This window comes from Lathamus discolor, chromosome 4 (genome assembly GCF_037157495.1).
Source record: "Lathamus discolor isolate bLatDis1 chromosome 4, bLatDis1.hap1, whole genome shotgun sequence".
NCBI classification, from domain to species: Eukaryota; Metazoa; Chordata; class Aves; order Psittaciformes; family Psittacidae; genus Lathamus; species Lathamus discolor.
Window position 1 is genome coordinate 30,026,389 of NC_088887.1, and position 23,986 is coordinate 30,050,374.

At 45.9% G+C, this 23,986-nt stretch overlaps 1 protein-coding gene across 4 annotated transcripts in view; it reads right to left on the reverse strand.

Moving 5' to 3' along the window:
• The window catches only part of TIAM1 (TIAM Rac1 associated GEF 1), a 194,867-nt gene extending 171,448 nt beyond the window's left edge, over positions 1–23,419 (reverse strand). For 3 of the 4 annotated variants that reach the window (XM_065676794.1, XM_065676793.1, XM_065676792.1), the window contains exon 1: positions 23,308–23,394. The gene's annotated coding sequence lies outside the window, so the exon portion shown is untranslated. Of the gene's footprint in view, positions 1–23,307 lie in introns of all 4 variants that reach the window. The other variant, XM_065676795.1, reaches the window with a different exon arrangement.
• Between the last annotated feature and the right edge of the window lie 567 nt (positions 23,420–23,986).

A 23,986-nucleotide genomic window follows, 5' to 3' on the forward strand; every position in this document is an offset into this window, starting at 1 on the left:
CTACAAACACACATGCAGAGGTATATAACTGAGTGCCAAAAGAAATGCAACTATTGGGGAACAGTCAGCTTTTAAAACCCACAGTTTGTTTCTTGCAACATATCCTGTAGATATAATGAAAACATAGTTACTTTTTCCATTTCAATTCAGGTTATTCCACATTGCATCTGATGGTTTAAGTCTCACATAGCCAAGGCATGTGCTTGGCTTTACACATTGATGCATGGTCTGTATTTACACACCATGTGCATCGAGTTAAGCAGATGCCCAAATCTTCAGCAGGACTGCAGTTGGTATTTCAGTGCCATACACAAAGAAGCTTATCTCTGTATCTCCAATATGATGCAGCTCCAGTGAGCTTGGTGACCACAGTGAAGCTGAATGAAGGTCTTGGTTTTCAGCTGGAATGAACTATGTTATTTTATAGAAGATGCAGCTCAAATTGATGCCAGCATGAAGATGCTATAAAATAAGGAGTGCGAAAAGTGAACAACTGAGGTTTACCTCAAATGGTGTACTGCATATAAATGTCATTGCAACACTGAGGAAATCAAAAAGCACCTCCAAAAGCAGGTCTATTATTATTTGTAGATGTACCTCCTCTTGAAGGCCCCAAGAGTTGCAGATATGTCCCAAGCGCCCACATTGCACACAGACCCCAGTCCCTGCCTCCAGAGAGCCGCCATAGGAAAGTGCTGCTCCTGTCCCTAGCCACACAGGCAGATCCCCACAGCAGCAGGGCCAGGGCATGCCTCCCAAGCAGTCCTGTAAGGACTGCCTTAGCTTCTTCCTTAGTCTCTTCTTCAGCCAAGGACACCAAACCAGCCAGCCTGCTAGGGTATATGCCTGCCCAGGTACTCCAGGAGGCAGCAGGGAATAAAGATGTTTCCACACACCCTTGCCAACACAGCTCTTTTTTTGCAAAACTGTTTTGTGAAGCCTGGTTTAAATCAGACCCCACTCCTGCAAAACACATTCTCACCTCCCATTCCCAGCGAGCAAACCTAACAACCTAATGGGACTACTTACACAGACGTTTTATGTGTGTATTACACATGGATGTGCCATACAGTCCTTCGACCTGCTACGGCACCGTGCAAGCTTTTGAGATGTGCAAGTACTAAATGACACACAGAACACCCAGATTTTGTCTGCATGTTTGTTGTCTCATTTAATACCAGATAATCCCAACCACGTGAACACCCATTTGCTGAAACCCACTGAGCTGCCTGTTCAGTCTGAATGCTGCAATAGCACTGCCATTCTAATTGCTGCCCCGAGCTTTGGGTCAGGTCCTCTAGAAGGAAGGGGACTGCAGCAGAGCCGCCTGCCTTACAAGTCAGAAAGCCAAAACCCGTGACAGCCCCCATTTCCAAGCACCACACACACAAACTGCTCAAGCACGGCAGACAGGAAAAAAAGCAATTTCCTCATCAGTACCACTTTTGTTAGCAACAGAACCCAAAGCAGCAAAAACACCTTCTGCAAACCACTCTCACCATCACGTAACACACCATAAATACCACTCTTCAGCTGGGGGTCAAGTGCTTTTCTTCCTAATGAGTCTTTCCAAACCAGAGCAGACAATGATCACAAAACAATTACAAAGAATAATATTGGAAATTGCCAATTAGGTATATTCAAAAAGAAGCTTCAAAGGAAAAAAATAACATCAGCAAAGACACTACTTATTTTTACCCACATATAGACAGTACTTATTTAAGGGAATACATTTCGCTGGAAAACATGCTTGTTTTAATTATATAGCTGACTTCACACACAAACCCAAGCTATGAAAAACGCTGTACCTAGGCTTTCAAAATGGCAAGAGCCAAGCCAAAGATAAGATTATGCTACAGTAAGTAATGTTTCTTTGCACTTTAAAAGGTATTTACCATTTGGCTTTGCCCACGGGAAATAAAGCTGTCGCAAAGTGATACAAAAACTGTTCCAGAGTAAAATCTACCTCTGCCTTGTCCTCATTATTCCCTGGAAAAAAATCTGCTTGTGCACGTGAACAGAAAGATATGCTGCCCCTTCTGCCTTTCCTGGGCCAAGTACCACGTCTCTCCAAGAGCACTCATGAAGGGCCACACTGCTCCCCATGGGAGTGCTGCCTGCCACCCTTCATGGGATCTTCAGGGGGGTGGCTGACGGCAGCAGCAATGCCATCTATCACCCCTTACCCAGGGCTGCCTTGGATGCCTTTCAGACACCCAGTGCGGGTCTGCTGCCCATTCCCACGGTAACAGGCAGCAAAGCCAACATAGCTGCTTGTGGTGTGGCAGCGGGCAACCAAAGGTCACACCAACACCACGGCAAAAAAAGACAGGAAATCCTCTACCTCCAGTGCAGAAAATCGTCTTCAAGTATGAAAACCTTTTATTTCAGCTCCATTTCTGTAGAGCTGAAGCATCCCGAACTGCCCGAGGTTATCAGCACAGACATCAAACGTACAGAACCGCACTAAACACGTCAGCAGCTGGCACAGTTGGATCTCTTAAAAGCAATGCCAGTGCTGGCAGAGTAAAGTTGCTAACCCCACTACAAGCACCAGGATCTGAGGGAACTGGATGCAAAGGGGAAAAAAAATGAGATAGATACATGGATAATTAAGAAGAAAGCTCACCAGGCAATTAGAAAGAAAAGAAGAACATAAAACTTCTTCACATCAGAAGAGAAATCATCATCCAGGCTATTCCATTCCATTATTTTTTTAGCAGTGTACCCATCCAAGTCAAATATCAGATAGAGAATTTATACTTTAAATCTTCTGAAGCAAACCTTCCATAAAAAGGAGAACCGACCTAATAGCAATTTATTCACAGGGGAAAAAGGGATTCCCTCTCACACACAGTCAATTCAGTGGCAAAACTCTATAAATATTGCAAACAAGTTTCAGCAATACATCTGATTTGAAAGAGGCTCAGAAGCCAGGGCTTAAAACAAACCTTTAAAGTCAATTACTTTTGCAGTCAAATGTTCAGAAGTAACGTTTGGGGGGGGTTGCCATATTTTTATTTTTCCTCCCCAGTTTCTGACACTGTTACACCAAAAGTTTGATCTGAACCCCATAAGTGAAAATACCAATAGAGGCCCTCTTTAAGCTCTCCTGGCAGCATTCCTGGCCACAGAGCCAGGCTGCTCCCCATGGAAGAAGCTGAAAGCTTTTCACATCAGTGAGATGTTCACACGGGCCCTCCTTCCTTTAAGACTTAGGGGTTAGTACCGATCTCTTTGCTCATAGGGCAGGAATTTAACAGGCAGAAGGACAACCTTCTCTCTAGCCAAACAAAGATTTGACATGAAGCACAGCCCAAATTCCCCCAGCATCTAAATCATTTCTAAAGGGGATTCCCACAGCCAAGGAAGGGAAAGCAATGGTAATTCCTTAAGGCCACAAAAGAAAGGCAAAACACGGTACCAACAACCCATCAAAGACATGTCCTGCTACTTCTGCACAAAATACTTTCAATGCCGCTGCTTAACGTATTCTTTGGAGGTTACATTAGGGACGTTTTAAAAAAATAATCTTTTCATTCTTTGCTAAAAGAGAACATCCTGAATGAAGGTCCTAGGAGGAAAAAAATCAATAAATAAACTCACTACACAATTGCATGCTATTTATTTAAGCAGTCTTCAAGCAGGGTTTCCTCTGAACTTCTGGGTGTTTGACTTTTCTGCTCTTAACACTGAGTAAAATTAATAAATAAAAATAAATACGGTATGCATGAGTAACTCCTGACTTAAAATATTTACAAAAGACTACTATCATTACGCACAATGTGGGTCATCCGCAGTGCAAAGACATTCAGATCCACAGCACAAGCAGCAAGGACTAGTAAGAATGAGCATCAGAAATGTTCTTTGCTACCTGGATCACTCACAACTGCTGGTTGGTCTCAAAGCTACCAGGCATCACAGAAGGGCTCAAACAGTCACAATGGGTTGGTTTGACTGCAGGTTTGAGAGAAGTCTGCTCCCGAATGCTACCCTGTACTAAAGCATTCACACAAGTTAGATCAGCACAATTAAAACGAGACGGAACAATCCTATTACAGTTAGGCTGGCTGGTTCTTCACACAGACAAGCTTAAATTCATTTTTGATTAGCTATTTTAAGGAAGTTTAGCCTCTTTCCAAGGCCAGCTTTCCAGAACTGAACAGACCACGAGTTGCATTTTCAACAGACATCAGGGGGAAAAAAAAACAAACAAACAAAATCCATTTCCTTCTGTAGAAAAGGCTCCACTGAGACCACGGGCTACATGGATTCTGGTGTGCAAACCCCCCCAACATCCATGGGGCCATGCAAACCCACATCAGCTGCAGATGAGGCAAGAGGCTGCCTGTAGTCTCCTGTGCCCTTGCTGGGGCTGGCTGCAATACCTGGAGCAGCAGCCACATTCCAGGTACCACTACAAGTTTCACTCAACAAGGCAGATAACAGACGTACCCAGTCTAAGCAGCTGACACCCTTACACTCATTATACAGTATAACAGTGATCTTGCAGCCTCTGTCAGGGCTATTACCTAGTACTGCAAGCAGTGAAACAGAACCATGGGGCAGCAGCATCCTCACACCCTCACGGTTAGACACTTTATTAGTGTTTTCTTCTTGAGACAGGGGCTATTTTACATGAAATGCTTGAACACAATGGACCTTTGGATCACTAGCCTGACGCCACATTAACACAAATAAATAGTGAGAGTACGCCAGATTATATTCACCTCCAAAAAAAGACCCAACTCAGGAGACTACTTGAACAGAAGCAGCAGCAGGTTTACTTAGGTATCTGGAGTGGAAGCAGGTATTACAACCCAAGTACAAAGAGAGCGTAAGTGGCAGCAGTACTCTGATAACGAGACAGGGAGATTAAAACAGACCCAAACATCAGAACAAACCTTTGAGGAATCTGAGGGAAGAAACCAGGCTCTGACAATCACTTTGACATCACTGCAGCGTTAGCTGTATAGATGGATGGATAGGTATCAGTGCTTAAATTCTCTTGAGGATTTCTACAAGTTTTATCTTATTCTATAAAAAGAAGTTACACAAAATGACTCTCCATTGCTTTGGAATGTTTTCTCTGCAACAAATGCTACAAGCACTTCAGTCTCCTCTGGCAATGCCGCACACTTTCAGCCCCTGGAATTTAGAGCATTTTTAAGTTAAATGAGACTGGGAAATTCACCGTTTTAATCTCAGTTGGGAGAAACAGTATTTCAAACAGAGAAAGTATTGGCAGGTTAACATACGACAAATTTATTCAATCTCTTCAAAAGCTTAGAGAGGTAGAAATTATCTTCTTCCACCAAGTGCTACAGAAGCAATTTTAAAGGAAAGCATCTATTGACAAGTGACACTGCTACATCTAACTTGAAAGACAAGATTTAAGGCTAGATTAAGTTTTGTCGGCAAACTGGAGGAACTCCAGCGACATCAACTGCCCTACTCACTTACAAGAAGCCAGAACTGTTCTATGGCACTGCACAATGTGACCTCAGTTTTGAGTCTGCATTAGCTAGGAACACTGTGTCCCACTGAAGCATTAAAGTTTACAGACTCAGCCAAATCTTCCATCTCAATATGCCACCAAGTCAAACCAGCAACAATTATCATCCCAGTCTTGAAATATGCAATAGCATATGCAAGAAATATGCTCCACTTGATCTGGGAGACAGATAGAACCTGGCATTTCCTAAATCCTTTACCTTTTCCAGTCACCTTTAATGCCTCAGAAAAGAGGCTGTTACAGCAGCATTTAGCTGTCAGCACTTGGAAAAAGAGAGGAAAAGTATAAATTTTCTTCCACGGGTATCTAAACATTGGAAGGGAAAGCAACATGCACCAAGAATCCCTGGAAGGAAAGCAATTAGCAGACAGGGTACATGCGGAGGGAAGAGAGCACCTCCTGCAAAGATGAGACTGGCAACAGCATGGTGGTTAATTACAGGAAAAACATCCCCCCTCTCAATAAAACCTGTCCTGTATGTGTTGATGTGTCAGCCAGTGCAACTGACAAGCAGCAGGATGGGGCACCCCATGGCCCTGCCAAAGCCCAGCATGTGTGGTGCTGCACCCATGCTCCAGGGGAAACAGGGGCATCCCCCACCCTTAACCCACAGGGTGAGAAGCCAGTGATGTTTCTCAACACATTATCTTCAGTTTCACACCGCTTAAAATTCATCAGGTAAGCATTTAGTGGCCAGATACTGCTATGGATTGGAGATTCATTTAGTTGCCACAACCAACTGCAGGGAAGAAGAAAACACCAACACACACACACTTGTCTCTCCTCTGTTTCTGACATCTTCCTATTTTGTGTGGCATGTGACACCACCAAGCAAAGAGAAAGACCAAAGCATCCTGCAAATAAAAGAAGAAAAGCAGGTCTTTCACATGGATAGAAGGAGGTATAGTACCTGCCCCTGAAGTACAAACAGGTTCAGACACCTTCTGCTAGAAAGATAAAAAGCATTTCACATACAATTCCTCCCACCATCTCAAGGAGGCTTTAAGGTACTCAAGGAAAGGAAGGATGTGCTGAGAGAAGACTGTACATTTGCATCAGACACTTTGATGGTGTAACACTTTCAAGTACCCACATTTATGAAGGAGACGACTACCATGCATGAGTGAAAACAGGCAACAGGCCTCGTGGAACACAGCATGCAATATGAGCAGTACAGGACAACCCAGAACACCAGAGCTTCTCGGAGAGAGAAGGTCTTCTACAGATTCACACATGCCCTGCTCTGATGCTGGCAGATCCATACCCATGGCAAATGGAGGAGGAGGAGGAAAGAAGAGGGAAAGGGGAAGGTGGCATACATATAGAAACACAGTGAAATATCCCCTTTGGATATTACTTAGGTTAAGACTGCACTTCCCTAAATGTCTAGGTAACATGAAGTGAAAATTAAGCACAGACATACTAGAAAAATAATTTAAAAAATAATCTGTAAAACTTGAGTCTCGGGTCATCACACTGGGACAACTTGTTCTTTATGTCCACAGTGAGGACAAATCCAGAGTTGCCAACCCAAGCTGGGTGAACGCTTCTTGTCTTCCCAAGAGCATCAGAAACAAAGGTGTCTTAACACCTGAAAACCTCACCAACAACACCTTTAAAGCTAACACTGAGGTAATGGTGGTTAAATTACTCCTTTTCACCAAGATCAAAGCAGGCCTTGAAAGCAAACAAGTTGAGCACAGATTTTTCTCTCCATCTCAGAAACACACATTTGCCATATTAGGACCTGCTGATTTCCTTTCTGCAGTTCTGTGTTTCCAATCTTACTCTTCTCCTGTTGTCACCTGCCATAACTATACGATTAATCAGTCTTCTCTCACTAATTCCTACAGACTGTACCAGTCTTCTCTTACTGCAGATTCAGCTCCAAGCAATTTTTGGCACAAGTCTCTTTTAAAGAAGTAGTTTCACCACTCAGGTACAACCGACAGCTGAGACCGAGAAATAATTTAGTGACATGAGGAGAGATGCTTAGCTAAGCACATCAGCTACCAAGCACACTGGTGCTTGAAAAGCCATATGCAGATTTCAGGCAGCCCAGCACTCCTGGGTAAGTTTCAAAATGCTTGATGATACTTTTGCTTTCGTGAAAACCCCTTAAAAGTACAAAAAATTAAGCAATTTCCAGCTTCTTTTGAAGGATACTCACCAGCGCTAAAGAGAAACTGCTGTCCATCACAGACATCATGTTAAATACTCATCTTTCCCATGATTTTCCCCCCTTGATCCAACACATGATGTGCTCTCAGAGGCTTTAGCAGATGGCATCCTTGCAGCTGAAAACCGTGTCTGTGTACAAATAGGGTCACATAATACAAACGTCTTCAGAAGATCCCCACTCAGCAGCAACACTGTGAGACTCCATGTGTTGGCAGCTGGAGGCTTAAAAATACTTCTTCAAATGAGCCTTTCCCATTCAAGAGAGGAACTGAAACCCAACAGGAGGCTTCCCAGCCCCAACACCTAAAGGGTTATCAGTGGTCCAGAGGAAGGCTGGATAAATGGGTCCCCCTCGGTCTATTCATGCAGGGTGTGCTAGAGCAGAGGAGGCTTGAGGCAAGAAATCCGCACATTCCTTCTGTCAACAAGGATTTGGGCAGATCTAAGAGAGCAACATGTACTACTATAGGTCATGAGTGAAAGCCCCTGAAGATGTGTTGGATTCTGCTGACATAAAGAAGCCTGCTCTTGGCTTACAGGCTGTACGGCACAGAGACCTCTGACCTCCCACCCCTCACCCAGCTCTGCCTGCACCAGCAGATCCAGTTTGCTGTCAGTCCTTCTTATCTGCCTGGTTGGCAGGGTCAGGACACCTCACCCTAGAGCAGGTCTTTACGCTTCCTCAAGCGGCCTCCTTCCCCCTTGCCTGATGATCCACCTGGACCTGTGCTGTTATCCTGCTTGGCATCACTTGGGTACATCTGCTTCACATTGCTGGCCACAGCTCCCCAGCATCAAAATGAAGCCTCCAGAGCTCCCCCCGGGGCTGCTGCTTTTGCTGGTTGTCACAGACCACAACCCTTGGGCTGTGCAAGTTGCTGAGCAAGATCCCCAGCCCAAGATGCTCGCATTAATGTGCCGCTCACTCCCTCTTGCCAGGAGGCATCACACATGAGTTTCTCCCTCTCCTGTCCATCAAAAGAAGGAATGAATTACCTCCCAGTGGACCGAGACTCAGTTGTTCACTGACTCCAGAGACCTCGAGAATCTGCAGCAGCCAGATCTCCCAAGGCATTTCATGTGCTGCCATTCCCAATTCTGCCACATGATGATTCCCATTAGGGTGCCCCACCTCCCCAAAGACCTCAGTTAAGATTTTGGCTGGCATGGATCCTGAGGACTCTCTCCATTGGCAGCAAAACTGCTTTCACTGCTGCTGCTGCCCCTTACAGCATGCCAACAGGGCACAGATCAAATTGTTCTAGAAAAATGGTCTTTTCTGTTTCTGGTACAGAGCTCCATCAACACCCTTTTCCTGCCACATTCCAGGATGAAGCAAACAGGCAAGACCCAGGCCCAAGGATGTTCTCCCATTCTTCCAGCACAACGAGCAACCTGAAGCATAATTTCTCTTCCTCTCCTCCCATATTTCAAGACTACTTGGCTACTCTGCAAAAAGTATGCATTTGCTTCTACAGCTGCACCTAGCGGAAAGTTTGTTCTTAAGCACAAGGTTTTGCTCCTTTGCTCTCCGGCTCCCACTGGAGGACAAAAGGCGTCAACAGCAAAGCGCTGATGGAAAAAAAAAGTCATTCAACTTGTAAGACTACTCCACTTGAATGGAACAATCCTAGACAGAGAGTCGATATTACCTTGGCAAGCCCTTATGTCTGAGCTCCACAGCAACATAAGGACAAAGCAAGACAACGAACTAGAGGAGCCGGGGCCAGAAACAGCCACAGAAGCTCAGCAACAAGTAAGCAAGCGTGCAAGCCAGCGTGCAAGCTCACCTACCTGGTATTCAGGTGTCCAGCAGGAGGAAGAGCACTTGCAGAGGACCTGCTTTTCCTTCCAGCAGCAGCCTGTACATGTCCTGACACACACGCCATACAAAACCAGGGGAGACAAGAGAAGCCCTCCAGCATCTTGGGACCCCACCACCAGCAGCCACAGCCACATCCATCTGGCTGAGGAGGCTTCTTGGGATTTGACCAACAGTTTGGTTCTTTTTTAAAACATCGGTAAAACCAGGCATCACTAGGGCTCAGACAAGGAATAGATAAGGGCCTACATGGGGTAGAGGCTAAGGGAAGGAGACCTCCCCCTGCCACAAAATGCAGACAGGTTATATATCATACCCTGGGGGGTCCCTTCTGAAGGCTGTTTTTTCTTCTTTTCCAGGAAGGGAAAGGAGGGAAGAGTGTCTTTAGGCACTCTTAGTTTAAATAAATAAATAAATAAATACAAATACAACAACCAAACACAATTGAGAAACCCCCCATCCTCAGTTCATCACATTCTCCAGATGCCTCCTCACTGTCCCCTAGCCTGTTTCATCCCTTGAACAAGGCCATAGCTGGAGGACATCAGGGCAGATCCCAACCTGCAATGGGGAGAAAAGGCAAGGGAAAGGGATGATGTGTGGGATACCTCAGTTAAGTCAAGCAGTTTTCTTCACATCTGCATCTGAACACCAAACTGGTATGCTTTTCTTCTTGGTTTAATGTAAGGACACTCCCACTCGTAGCTTTTGTTTTAACAAGGTCTGCTTTGTTAAAACCAGACTGTGTTTTCTAAGTTAACATAGACAGAAACCAAGATACAGCCAGGGATGTTTCTGTAATTTCAGAAGACCTTATTTCTATAATATACATCCACAGCTTCCAAGACACACACCCCCCAGCTGCCACTCACTGCACTTGCTCAGGGCCATTTTTACCAGAGGTCTCCCATAGCAGCTTTCTCATGTTTCTTTGCTGAATTTTGTTCCCTCACCTTATGTCCCTCCACTCTTCCAGAGCTGGCAGGGGCCAGGCACACTTGCACACAAGACAGAGTGACTGTCTGCCAGTAGACAAACAACTGCAGAAAAGATACTGAGCTTCCTCAATATTGAGCTTCCTCAGTAAACCACCAGTCTTTGCCTGAAGTCTTAACACTTCATGAGCATTTTGTCAATTTTTTTCATACCCAGCTTCTTCCTACAAGCTTGGAGCTTGTCCCACACCTCCCTATCAAAGGCTGGCTCTTTGTAGGGGCCACACAGACAGCTAAAGCCCAGCTCTTCTTCCGAGCACTGGCACGAGAGAACTGTGTGAGCAACATCCACAGCCATCAAGCCTTAGTAGCCAGCAGTGTGTTAACCACAGATGGCCCAAGCAAGCTGAAGTGAGTAATGTAATTAGTGAACCACTAAGTACCTCCACGGTCACATGCTTCAGCGAGTGTCTTCACAAAGCTGTGAATGCAGGGCTATGCCTGAGCTTTTAACATAGAAATTAATTCATCCTTGACCTGAGGCACAAAAAAAAGCCCCAAACCAAAACCACCTACGCCATGAATTTGGTCATGAACTAAACTGATGACTGCTGGTTAATACCATCCAAGCCTTTCCTTGACCCATCACAAGCCTCACACATAACAGACACCCAAGAGAGATGATACATACGATGACGACACTGCCAAATTTCAAGTTCACATTATCCAGAAAGAAATGCATGCAACCATCACAAAACCTGGTGCAAGACTATTAGAAATCAAATGAGAGGAGAATCAGCATTTGTATATCTCTGAATTAGAGGACCCAGTCTCTGCTGCCCCAAAATACACTCACAAGGATGTGAGAAGAGGCAGTTGCAGCTGCCTTGACCTTACACTGATCCCTAAGACAGAAGGATCTGGCACTGTTTAGTAGCCTTCCACAGATATATTCCATGGAAGAAAAAGATCAAACACCATGTGAAAGTGTATTCACAAGACCCTACAGGAAGTGGAGGCTGCACCAAGAACTACATCGTTCATCCAGTTTTGAGCTTACCTTCAACTTATGCCTAGCAGGCACCTCCAGACATTCATGGGGGACGAAAGGGAAACTGTTTTATCATTCTCATAAGCTCCTTCCTCTGATTCAAAAATAACGTTTCCCTGAAATCACATTTTGCCAACAAACATTTCCACATACAGAAGTAAAAACTTCAGACCTATTCAAAGTTGAAAGCTAAACAGATTCCATTGGGGAAACAAGGATGAAAACACGAATTGCCAACAAATAATTCTCCAGCATAAAACAACACGCACATATCCCTCTCACAGCCACACGTGAGCAAACCCCAGATACAACCCTTTCAGAGAGGACACATGCCTTGTTGTCTACGCACGGCAGGAGGTTTCTGGTGAAATAATTACAATTAATCCATTACTTAATCTCCTAATCACTTCTGAGCATAAAGCACTCCTGGACATTTGTTAATAATGACATTCATTTTCATACCGTCCTGCTCATGAAAATTTAACCAAGAAAATAAATTGGAAAATGACCAGACAACACCAGCTACCTCATTCAGAGCCACAAGCAAGAAAGATTTACAGCCAAGGCCTCATCCACAGCAACTCAATATCGCTGCTGCAGGCACCATGAGCTCCCCCACACTGGGGTTTCATCATCACTGAGCCACCCTTGCTTGCTGATTTCCAGTTGTCTGAACTGGGTTTTAAGTGGCTTATGGTCCATGGGCTGCATCAGTAACTGGGCACACAGAGTCCCCCCACAATTCCCCTCTTGCTCTACCTAACATACATATCACATAAAACACGAAGTGAAGGAGTTTAACCACCCCAATAACTAGGTGTTTCCAAGAGAGTCTGAGTAGACAAGAGTAAGAACAGAAATTTAGGCAGATTTTGCAACACTTCAGCTCTGTGTCTCACTTGGTAGGTTTAGGAAAGACCTCTAACACTGACTTTTTTGTTCGTTTATGGCCAGAGGAAGGAAAATATTCCAGCATGGGAGCCCTGAAGCTAAAATTAAAAACCTACAATTTGGGTTCAGTAGCAGTCGGTATAATTCAAATCCCAGCCACAATGAGAGGTCTCCAACACTATCAACTGTCAACAATTATTACTGGCTAAGCACACAAAACAGCTTTGTTCTGAACTGGAAGCCACAACTGCAAGCAGCAGTAATTGCTACCAAAGGCAAAACACACAAAAAACCACCAGCCTTTCCATGCAAAATAGTCTCCAAAGAGGAACATAGGAATGGACACGAAAGTCTTACTATCTCCGCTCACATCCTTGAAAAAGCAAAGAGTAAAATCCAAGGCTGTAGACCCAGCAAAGGAGAGGGCTAGCAAGGAAAAGGGATCCTCAAAAGACACTTGGTAACTGTTCTGAGCTGAACACACATTTAATGAAACATACTGTTCATGAGTTATTGAACTTTCATTAGCAGTTTCAGGGAAAGCCACACATGCGAGAGATGAAACGTAAACACTTTCTCCTGAAATGGCATACATTTCCACATTAACCCTCAGCGAGTTCATCCCAATTGATATGAGAAACCAAATCAATTAATACTAATTGCTCACCTTATTTTCACAGAGGGATCTTTGCACTTCAACAAGCCTCAAAAAAAAAAAAAAGAAGAAAAAAGGCTATTTGTACAAAAGCAATTTACTTGTCTTTCTGCATTCATTTAGCTATGCACTTAATTATTTTGGCAGGTAATTCTGTCAGCTCAGTTTTCCTTCCTCACAACTACCCTTTTTCAAGCTGACAGCATGAAGCAATCACATTTTATAACCCCCCAGCCTACAGCAACAGAATAAACAAAGTTTTCCAAGTCATGGGGGGAAATCCCAAACCCACTGACTTCATTAAAAGAACTGCCATTAAGTTAATACAACTGGTGTGACTTTCCCATGGGACAATGATGACCAACTGAGAAAATGTACAGGGGGTTGGAACTAGATGATGTTAAGGCCCTTTCCAACCCTAACTATTCTATGGTTCTGTGTATTTTACTAGCAGCAAGTAAATGTGGCAGGATTTACATTCAATTTTTCTTAAACATAACATGTACATTTTTAACACGTGCAATACAGATAGCACGGAGTAAATAGAAGCTACATGTGTCCTCCTCTGCTGTAGGAGTGCAACAGGTTTTCTCACCATCATATGCTGAGTCTTCAAAAGACGTTTTCTCTTCCATCCCTCCATCTAACCACACTATACTTCAACACTACCCCACCATTAACAGGTCTTGAAATTTTTTTTACACAGGTCCATTAATGTCTACAGGCAAAACAAGACAAATGGCTAAAAAAAAAACCCAAAAGTCACTTAATGCTGACAGTCTTTCTTCTTGTTAGTTTTATGCAGAAAATCTTGCCAAAACAGCTCTCCTGAATGCTAAGTAACTTGGACCTGCGTGGCCCCAATCAATTAGTGCATCCCTACAGCATCCAGCACCACTTGCCCCAGAGACAAATGGGTGTCAGCATCAGTCAGGCTCTGAAGAGGCCTTCCCAAGGGCTGAACAACGAAAGCAACATCTGCCTAGCCTCAACTACTCCTGGGGCTTCTTCCTGCACTTGGGCCTCAACTGCCCCCTGCAGCACTACCAGCCTGGAGAGAGTGGCTGGAGAAGGACCTGGGGGTGTTGCTTGACGGACACTGAACACGAGCCAGCTTGTGCCCAGGCAGCCAAGAAGACCAACAGCATCCTGGCCTGTATCAGCAATAGTGTGGCCAGCAGGGCCAGGGCAGTGATCGTCCCCTTGTACTGGGCACTGGTGAGGCCACACCTCAAATTCTGTGTTCGGTTCTGGGCCCCTCACTACAAGAGAGATGCTGAGGTGCTGGAGCAGGTCCAGAGAAGGGGAACAAAGCTGGTGAAGGGTCTGGAGAACAAGTGTGATGAGGAGCAGCTGAGGGAACTGGGGGTGTTTAGTCTGGAGAAGGCTCAGGGGGGATCTCATCAGTCTCTACAACTGCCTGAAAGAGGATGGATCGAGGAATCGGCTGGTCTCTTCTCCCAAGTAACAAGTGATAGGAAAAGAGGTAAGAGCCTCAAGCTGCTCCAGGGGAGGTTTAAATTAGATATTAGGAAAAAATTCTTCACCAAAAGGGTAGTCAAGCATTGGAACAGGCTTTCACTTCCTCAGCGTCCCTGGAAGTGTTCAAACACTGTGTAGACAAGGCTCTTAGTAACATCATTTAGTGGTGCACTTGGCAGTCCTTGGGTAATGGTTGTACTTGATGATCTTCAAGTTCTTTTCCAACCTAGCTGATTCTATGATTCTGGCCTCTGAAATCACTACAGCTAGCTCATGTCTTACCTATTCCAGCTCCCACAGGCATAGGGGATGCATAACATAAGGGCACCAAGCTGAAGACCTTCGGTTCATCTGGAAGTAAACAGCTCAGGTTCCAGAGGCAGTAAGTGACAGAGGTCCGTTGGGGGCTCTTTTGCTTCAGCTGTATCTGGACAGCAGAGAAGTGACTTAAGCGGAACTAGTTACAAGGTGGGGATGCAACACTCTCAACTCAAAATGTTTCTCATATCATCCATTATCCATGCTTCCTACACTGTTTTGCATTCTTCCTCCCTCCCTCAGTCTTGGCTTATACTGCAGGGAAGCCAAGTTTCTTAAGAGAAGATGCTCAATCTTTTTTCGCTCCCAAGTTGGAACAAGTAGACTATCACTAGCTGTCATGCTGTTTCGTCACCATAACAGCTTTGTCTTCAGGCGCAGCATATATCAATCCCTCTGGATCAAACCCACTGTCATCTATCTCCTAAAAGTGTGATGATAAAAGAACATGATAGTAAGTGGAAAAATTAACTGAAGGCAGCCCTCTCTGCATTTTCATTTCTACTGTGGCTCTCCAGATCACCTGTCACACAGCCAGTGGAGAACAGTTTTAAAAGTACCTCTGTAATTGTGTTGCATGGGCCAAACTCTAGGGAAGGTCCATGATAAAGGAAAAAGTTACAAATGGAGGCCTGCTGCAAGTTGTGCAGCTGCAGATAGAAGTGTAGAATGGTCATAAACTGAGGCTTTCAGAAGCATTCCCAGCAGCACAGAAAGTCTGTAGGAACTTATCAGGCGGTTAGGGAAGCACTACTGCTGCAGTTTTAAGACATACTTTTCGATAAGCAACCTGAGGAGCTGATGCAACTGACCCAAGCCCTGCTAGAGCACTGGCTGGGATCTGGAAGGAGATGCTTTTTGCCAAAAAGAGGTGACTAACAGCAGCAAGTTACAGGGAAAGTGCTGGCAGAGAGGGCAAAGAGGAGAGTGAGGGGACCAAGCAGTGAGGCACAGAACAGACAGCCGGGCCCCTTCATGAGGCCACTGATCATGAAGGGAAGACTGGCAGCAGGACAATAAGCTTTCAAAGCTCACAGGATTTCCACAGCCCAGGAGATCAAAGCAGTGTTGTTGTAGGAGGAGGTAGCAAAGGGGAGAGAGAAGCCATCCTGATCTTAAAACAAGCCCAAGAGCTGAAATTGGATGGGAAGCAGTCAGGAAGCCTGCCCAGGGTTAATAAGGAAACCTACATCTCTCCCCAAACTATGCCAAGAGATAAAAGCAGGCACAGGATTTGCTTTAGAAGAAGCAAAGGGAACTAACTGCGATGGGCTAGGGGAAGAGATAATCTGAAACAACAAAAACCACCTGCTGGTATGGTAATGGATGGGTCCAACAGACAAGCAGTAACTGGATCCTAGCAGGAATTGTCCTGGCTTGCTGAAAGCCTGGTGCCTGACTGAGCACTGCTTATCAAGGAGGGTGGAAAGCCAGATAGAGGGCTAATGTGATGACAAATCAGTGAGGTTACTGTACCCAAAAAAAGAACAAAAAAAAAAAGAGAGGTGGAAAAGGGGGAATGAAAATGCAAAGAGTAACTTTCATAACATCACTAGATTTCTTCGGACTTTCTTCTGCAAATACAACAGACAAGATCCAAGCAACCAAGGTATTCAGGTTCTTATAGAACAGCACTAGTACAGCAGGAAATCATGGACAAAGTATTAGGCCACAGCTTTCTGGCATGAGGTTTTAAATCTCTAGATGTAAGATGTTTTGAGTGAAAGATGAGAGATGTTTTCCAGCTGTGTTTAACTTTAGCCTAGAGATATGCAGTTGCTCTATAAAGGTAGTTCCTAAGAGTATTTGTTACAACAAAGGGAGAGGAAACTCCAGTCATCTGAGAGTGTTATTGTCAGCCACCTGAGATGAAACAGCAGAGTGCGGAGTGATCACAATGCAGGATGAGATGGCTTTCACATCAGGGAAAAAGACTTCTTTCCTTAGGTGACTGGTCTGGATTGCAGCTCTCCACAGGCAGCTGTGGAGCATGTATGGTTTTACATGGGGAAAGCAGGAAAGCTGTTGCTCTTTGAAAAGACATTTTGGAAGCAAATTAGTAGAGAGGATTTTTTCCAGAGACAGAAGCACTGCTGCAGCCCTTCACTCTCCCTGACATCTGCCTACACCAGCACAAGGGGTTTGTATGAGCCCTCATATGAGCCCAGAGCAGCAGGAACGGCAACAGCAGAGGGGGAACTTGACAGCTCCTGACTCCTAAACCTCTCCAACAGCCATCCTTACACCATCACTGACTGTTGCCATCCCTGAGCAGCTACTCCTGGCACCACCAAGCCAAGCCCAGGCCTTCTGGAGCAGCCACCCATCCCATAAGACCTGCTATTTCACAGGGACATCACATTTGGCCCAAAGGACCCTGGCATCTTCCCATGCCATGCCAGGTATGGGGCACATTGCAAGTAACACAGGGTCAAAGACAACACTGGAAGTTGCCTCAAACCTTCTGCAGTCAGCTCTGTCTTCACAGAACATCTTCCAACAGAGCAACCAAGTTACTGTGTAACACAGACCCACTTTGCATCAACATCTTTGCCATCCTCCCGCAAAGGGAAGGACAGTCCTGCCCTCCAGTAAGTCACACAGTTAGGAAAAGTAAACGAGTTGTCAATAAACCCTTGATTGTTCAATGAGACATCACTAATGGGAAGGCAAATGTAGACTGCCAGAATCCATGACGTAATGGCAATATGTTTCAACTTAAGCTCGATGTTGCTGAGATGAAGCTATTTTCAGTTGCTTTGAATCTTCTTCAGAAAAGTCAGTCCTTGAATCAAATACAGCTCAAACATCGTGATTCTTCTGAGCTCAGATGCATGCATTTAATCAGTCCAGGTGTTTAAATTATTTATCCATGAGGGAAACTGTACTAATCTTAGAACAGAGCACATGAAGGGGAAAAACAATTAGACATAAAGACGTGCTGAATAATGTGAAGCAGTAGAGAATTCTCTTATGCACAAGATAACTGTGACTAAGGGTGTTCCAAGTATTTATGTGATTTCATTGCAGCCTGGGCTGCAAAACTTGAAATACAGAGACTTGCTGGTACTAGAAGAAATGTTTCCTAACCATAAGGTAAAATTATTGTTTCCAACAAGCACAAAGCTAAAAGTTGGTACTTTCCCTAATTTAAAAAAGCAGAATTTTTAAAATGGGGAGATTTGGTTTGGTTGGGTTTTTTCAAAAACAAAATCAGTGTCTGGCATAGAAACAGAGTACTTCATAAACTATTCTTCCATACGTTAGGTGTGACATCCAGTGCTCTGCACCGGACTGTCTATCCTTATCACTTATGCATAGAAAACAGCTGCTTGCCTTTCTTCTTTGATCTTAACCTCCTCTATCTCGCATTTCAAAGCTAAGGGTCTACCCAAGCTGCAAGGAAGACCTCCTGGATGGAATATACACAAAGTGGGAGCAATACTCCAGTACACTGCAGCCTTTTTTAGATTGCTCCCCACCAATGGTTACCACAGAAATGGGTGGTCAAACACTAAAGCAGTAGGCACCCAGGTGGATTGAAGGGCTGTGGTGACGCACCAGGACACCTGGTTAAGAACACAAGACCTTTTCACCACCCTTACTCACTGCCTGCTCCTTTGGGGGAAGAAATTCTTAAAGTAAGTCTGCTTTAATGGTAATGGATTAGATATCTCATTGCAACTTTCAAATGCCTTGTCCCTCACTTTATTCACTGAAATTAATGGAGAAAGTCAAGAAAGAGATGTATTTATACTGTGCACTGGAGAAAAATAAAACTAGGTATCCTGCTGCCAAGACGGACACATTCACACAATGTTGAACTCCAACATACGTACCTTCACTTACAGAGACTTAGCCAATTAAGTTGATAGCATGGCACATAGCGGCACTTTCTGAGCACTCAGGAAAATAAACAGGCAGATCTTACTCCAGCAAAGAATCTGGCTCTTCTCCCAGCTTGTTACCAGCTTTCTCTGCCTCACCACCCAGCATGCAACATACATTGCCTGCCATAGAGGTGGGTGAGCAACAGCCTGCTCCTGTGTGAACAAGCTAAATCCCTTCTTGATCTGTACCATATCGCAAAGATTGGGCTGACTACAGAGCAAACAAAATCCCTACCTTTGCTCTGAGACCAAGGGAGAAGTTCACGGTATTTCAACTCACTCCAAGCCATTGCCAGCTGCTGTTTCAATCATTTTGTTTCTACAATCTGGGCAGCACACCAAAGATCACAAGGTTTGGGTTTACATTTCATTTAAAAACCATTCGTAGGAGAAGAATCATTCCTCTATCTTATTAAGCAAAAACCATAGGCTGCTGATAATGCTATTATAGGCGGCAACATCAATGGAACATTATACATATATATCTATATAAAAAATATAAAAAGAAAAACATTGAGCTGGAAGGTTACTAACAAAAATAGAAAGGAAAACCCCCGAGACATTCTCTTTGCAATTCCTTTTTACGCAAGCCAACACTTAAAGCCTCCTGGCTGAGATTCCCCAGGTAACCTACAAACCACTTTATAGCATCATTGCTCAAACCAATCTGAGTATCTAGTAGAGTAATTCATAAGAGAATGACATGCCCAATATTGACAACATTCTTCACAGCACAAGGGGAAACCTTACAACGCAGATACATCAACATTTTTGAAAGTAACATTGGCTCAAATGGAGCTAAGATGAGAAAGTGACCTGCTTTGATGCCAAAGGTCCTTGATGTTACAGCTCAGAGAAAAAGCATCTGCGAAACACTGCAAGAGGGACCATAAGGAGCAGCAGCCAAATGGGAGGGGAAAAGAAGGAAAACAAAAATAAAAGTATCAGACCAGCCTCCAGTACCACAGCCTGCCCCATCGCCCCCAGGTACAGGGAATGCTGAGACCCCTTCCTTTTTAGGATCAACTCCACAGCCATGGGAATCCTTTTTTTGACATTTGCTTTCGGCTGACATTAGCCTTTTGACTCAGTTTTGCCAGACCACGCTTTTGTCATTAGTTCTGGTTAGAGATACAGATGAGACGGCACTTCCATTTCATTATTTCTACAGAAGTGCCTTAACTGTAACTCTAAGGATAATTACTTTGGAGGCTGAAATTTCCCATTGTTGTTCTCATTGCAGAGGTACGTATCTAAAGATGATCTGCTTGGTCATTTAAGGTTTTGAAACATCTTCTCAGATAAGCACAGCTGCATTTTTAACATGGACATTTTAACATGTAGCTAAAACTACACAATTTAAGACAGGAAAATTTGATGTGATATTCCCTGCTTTAGCTAATAGTCTTCCAAGATACAAAGCTTCAGTTGCTCTGGAAACTGTAACTTGGACACAGCCATGTAGATACATCAAGCCCCTGGCTATAAATGAAAACACTTTAGCAACGCTGCACATCCATGTGACAAACATTTTTAAAAACAAGCACTGCATCCTGATCCTCATATAGGAAGGGCATACCCCACAACCCTCCACACACAGCACAGTTCTCTGTCTGTATTTCCTTTCAGCCTCAAGAGAAATGAGTGAGCAAAAGCTCCGAGAGCATGTGGACACACCATTGAGACAATGACCCTGCAGATAAGAGAGATGTATGTGGTAAACAGGTGGGTATTTGAGGGATATGCCATTGATTCAAACCAGGGCTGTTTCCTTCTGTGTTTGCATGGTGCCTGTTACACCACAGGCACAGCTGAAAGCAAGCACTGGTAACCAAAAGGAGGACTTAGACAAATTAACATGGTGGACAGGATGGCATCTGGTACACAGAGCTCTGAGCTGTTGGCCCAGGAGAAGGCAGCAGGAAGGCTGGAGCTGGGAATAGAGCAAGAGGACAGCCATTAGGAGAAGGAAAGCGGGGGGGGATGATCCTGAGTAGAAGGAATGAGCGTGGGGTGTTCGTGGAGGAGGATTGGACACAGCACAACACCAGAAGCCAGATATATTTATATTTTTATTTAAAAAAGAGGGAAATATTACATACATAAATGACAGCCTGAGTGCTGGTTGCTGTGGAAACCATAACTTTGAATTCAGTGGCTAAACCCCAGCATTGCTATTTATACCATGCTCCTCACTACAGTACGAGAACTTCGTCTGAGAAACAGAGCTCTGGTACCAGGCAAACACGGTTTTTCCTCCTGTTACATACAGTGATCCTTTCAAATGATGCCTCACAAGGTTTTTCTGATGTTCCCAGCCACTGAATGACTACATGGTATAATCACCTCTGACACAAAAAAAAACAAAACAACACCCCACCACTGTCTTTCCTCTTCCAAGCAAGACCAGACGAATCACTGCACAGACAGCAGGTAGGATTCACTGAATTTTATTTCAGTCAAGAGCAACCAGAAACACCAAAAAGGCCATTTAAAACAGCAGTATTATCTTGTTTCCCTTAAGGCAAATTACAGTCAGCATTGCATGAGATTACTGAGGGCCAGATCTCAGAATCAGTTATCATTAAAGATGACAAGTGTTTAAGTACACAAGAATATTGCCTTTTATATACTGGAAAGCATAACCGGATCATTAATACAAGAATAACAGTAACACAAGGCTACAGATTGAACTCCTGTTGGGAGAATCCCACTAAAAAACAGTGTCATTTTTGAGTTGCTGTGCTGTTCAAGAAGGAGACGGCTTTTTCCTCTATGGGAAGCATGATACTGGGGCAGCAAGCGTTCCCATAGTCTAAGTGGGAGGAGGACTAATCTGCCTGTAATCAAAGAAGAGGTGAGTCAAGTCCCCAGGGGTATGTCACATTCCTCTTCCACCTCCACCATTCCAGAGTCTAGAAGGGAAGAAACAGCCCCATTCTTCACCCACTCCCAAATCATGTTTTACCTCAACTAGTATGGAAGTGCTGGTGTAGCATGTTCATTGCTACTACCAAATATACACAGTAACTACCACGGGGTGATGATCATGTTTTCAGACTCTTCCAAGGACCTCTGCATACATACATGGGTCCCCAAATCAGAAAGCTCACGGCACACCAGGGCAATTAAGGCAAAAGCTGAGAGAAAACCACAACGCTTTCCAAGGACACTCACACCTTCACAATCCCACGGGGCTCTCCCATCCATGTGGGCTCACTGGGAAACAGCAAGGACAACCATTACATGCAACCAGGTAAGCAAAACTCTGCCTGAAGAAGGCAGCTTTTGCCAGGGGAAGGGCAGCTGGAGATTGAATAGGGACAGAAGCAAGGATTCAGCAGAGGGGCTCCAACAGCTGCCGAATGAGGAGGGGTGGAAGTTGCCTTCTGTGGGATCTGGCCCTTACAGCCAAAGGGAAGGATGTCTCATTTGTCCTTGTTCAATATTTTTTAGTACTGTATTTAAGTGTCATTGAAATTGACAGAAGCTTTTTAATAATACAGGAAGGGGAAAAGATGATCTAATCACAGATTTGGCACCCAAGTAATCACTCCATAGACTTCAGCCTCCCCTAATTTATTCCAATATATTTTTTAATCAGAATTTCATACATAGCAAAACGATTAACAAGCCATGAGTGCTACCTATTTCCCAGCTCCAGCCAGCTTTCACTAGCCCAGAGTCCCCCGGCTGCTGCGGAGGGGGGAAGTGGGAACGAAGGACTAACAAGGAACGTAAAGTCAATTTCTCCCAGTGCTTCCCAACAACCGTGGTAGTATTGAGATACACGCTGGAATTACGCACCCGTTCCTACAACTCTATATAAAGACCGCATTTGTGCCAGCGTTCCCGTCAAGCTGACTGCGTGAACCGCTCGGGAGTCCCCAACTTCAGCACGGGCAGCACGGGCCGGCGGTGCCAAGCCTTCAGCGACCCTCGGCCCGAAGCACAGCCCCTTACCCGCTACACGCTCATTCAGTACGTGGTCCCTCATGACACTCCGGCTGCGGCCCCCGCCGTGGCCCGTACGGCTCCCCCACCGCAGCAGCAGCAGCACCCGGCGGAGAACGGACCCGGTGGCTGGGGGTCTCCCCTGGGGATAGGGGGGAAGCGACGACCACAGCGGCCGCACGCACCCCGCGCAGCCCCCCGGGGCCGGCGGTGATATTTTAGCCGCAGGAGGGAGGCAGGCTACAGCACGGCGGACGGCTCCGGAGACGAGACCCCGGCGAAGCCCCGGGCATCCCGGCGGGGCCACCACCGCACCGGCGCGGGGATCAGCGCCGGCTGCGGGCTGCCCGCTGCCCACACAGCAAACAACAAAGCGGGCCCCAGCGGGCCGGGCGCCCACACACCAGCCTGCAGCGGAGCGGCGCGGCCGCGCCCCCCCCAACACCCTGCCCGGGCCCCCCGGTGCGGGCGGCGGTGGCGGCGGAGGGGCTGCCCGCCGCCGGGCCGCGGCGCCGCGCTACGGCCCCAGGGCGGACCGCTCCGCCAAGGTGCACAGACATGAGAGGTGATGCCGCGTGGAGGGGGACTGGGGCGCGATCCGCCGGCCACTCACCTGCCGCGGCTGCGCTCGGCACCGGGAGCCGCCGTCCGCCCGGGGAGCTGCTCCCTGTCGCCGCCGCCGGGCGCCTGCGGCCGCCGCCGCTCAGAGCGCACCGCCACCAATAGGCGCCGCTGCCATATTGTTACTGCCGGCGCTGCGAGGGGCGGTGCCGCGGGCCTCCTTGGAAACCGGCGGCCATTAGCCGCCAAGCTTGTCAATCAGGACTGGGCGAGCCAATGGGCGGCGGCGGCGGCCAGCAGCGGGGCGTTCGGAGTTGGAATGTTGTGTGACAATGGCCCACGCGGCTCCCAGGCGCGAGGGGAGGGGCCGCTCCCCGGGGGCCGGAACACCCCCAACACACAGACACAGACACACAGACACAGACACACAGCCACAGACACACAGACAGACACAGACACACAGACACAGACACACAGACAGACACAGACACACAGACACACAGACACAGACACACAGACAGACACAGACACAGACACACAGACAGACACAGACACACAGACAGACACAGACACACAGACACACAGACAGACACACAGACAGACACACAGACACACACACACACACACACACACACACACACACACACACACACACACACACACACACACACACACACACACACACACACACGGCCAATGGGGGCGTGCGGAGCGCCCGCCGCGCGCGGCAG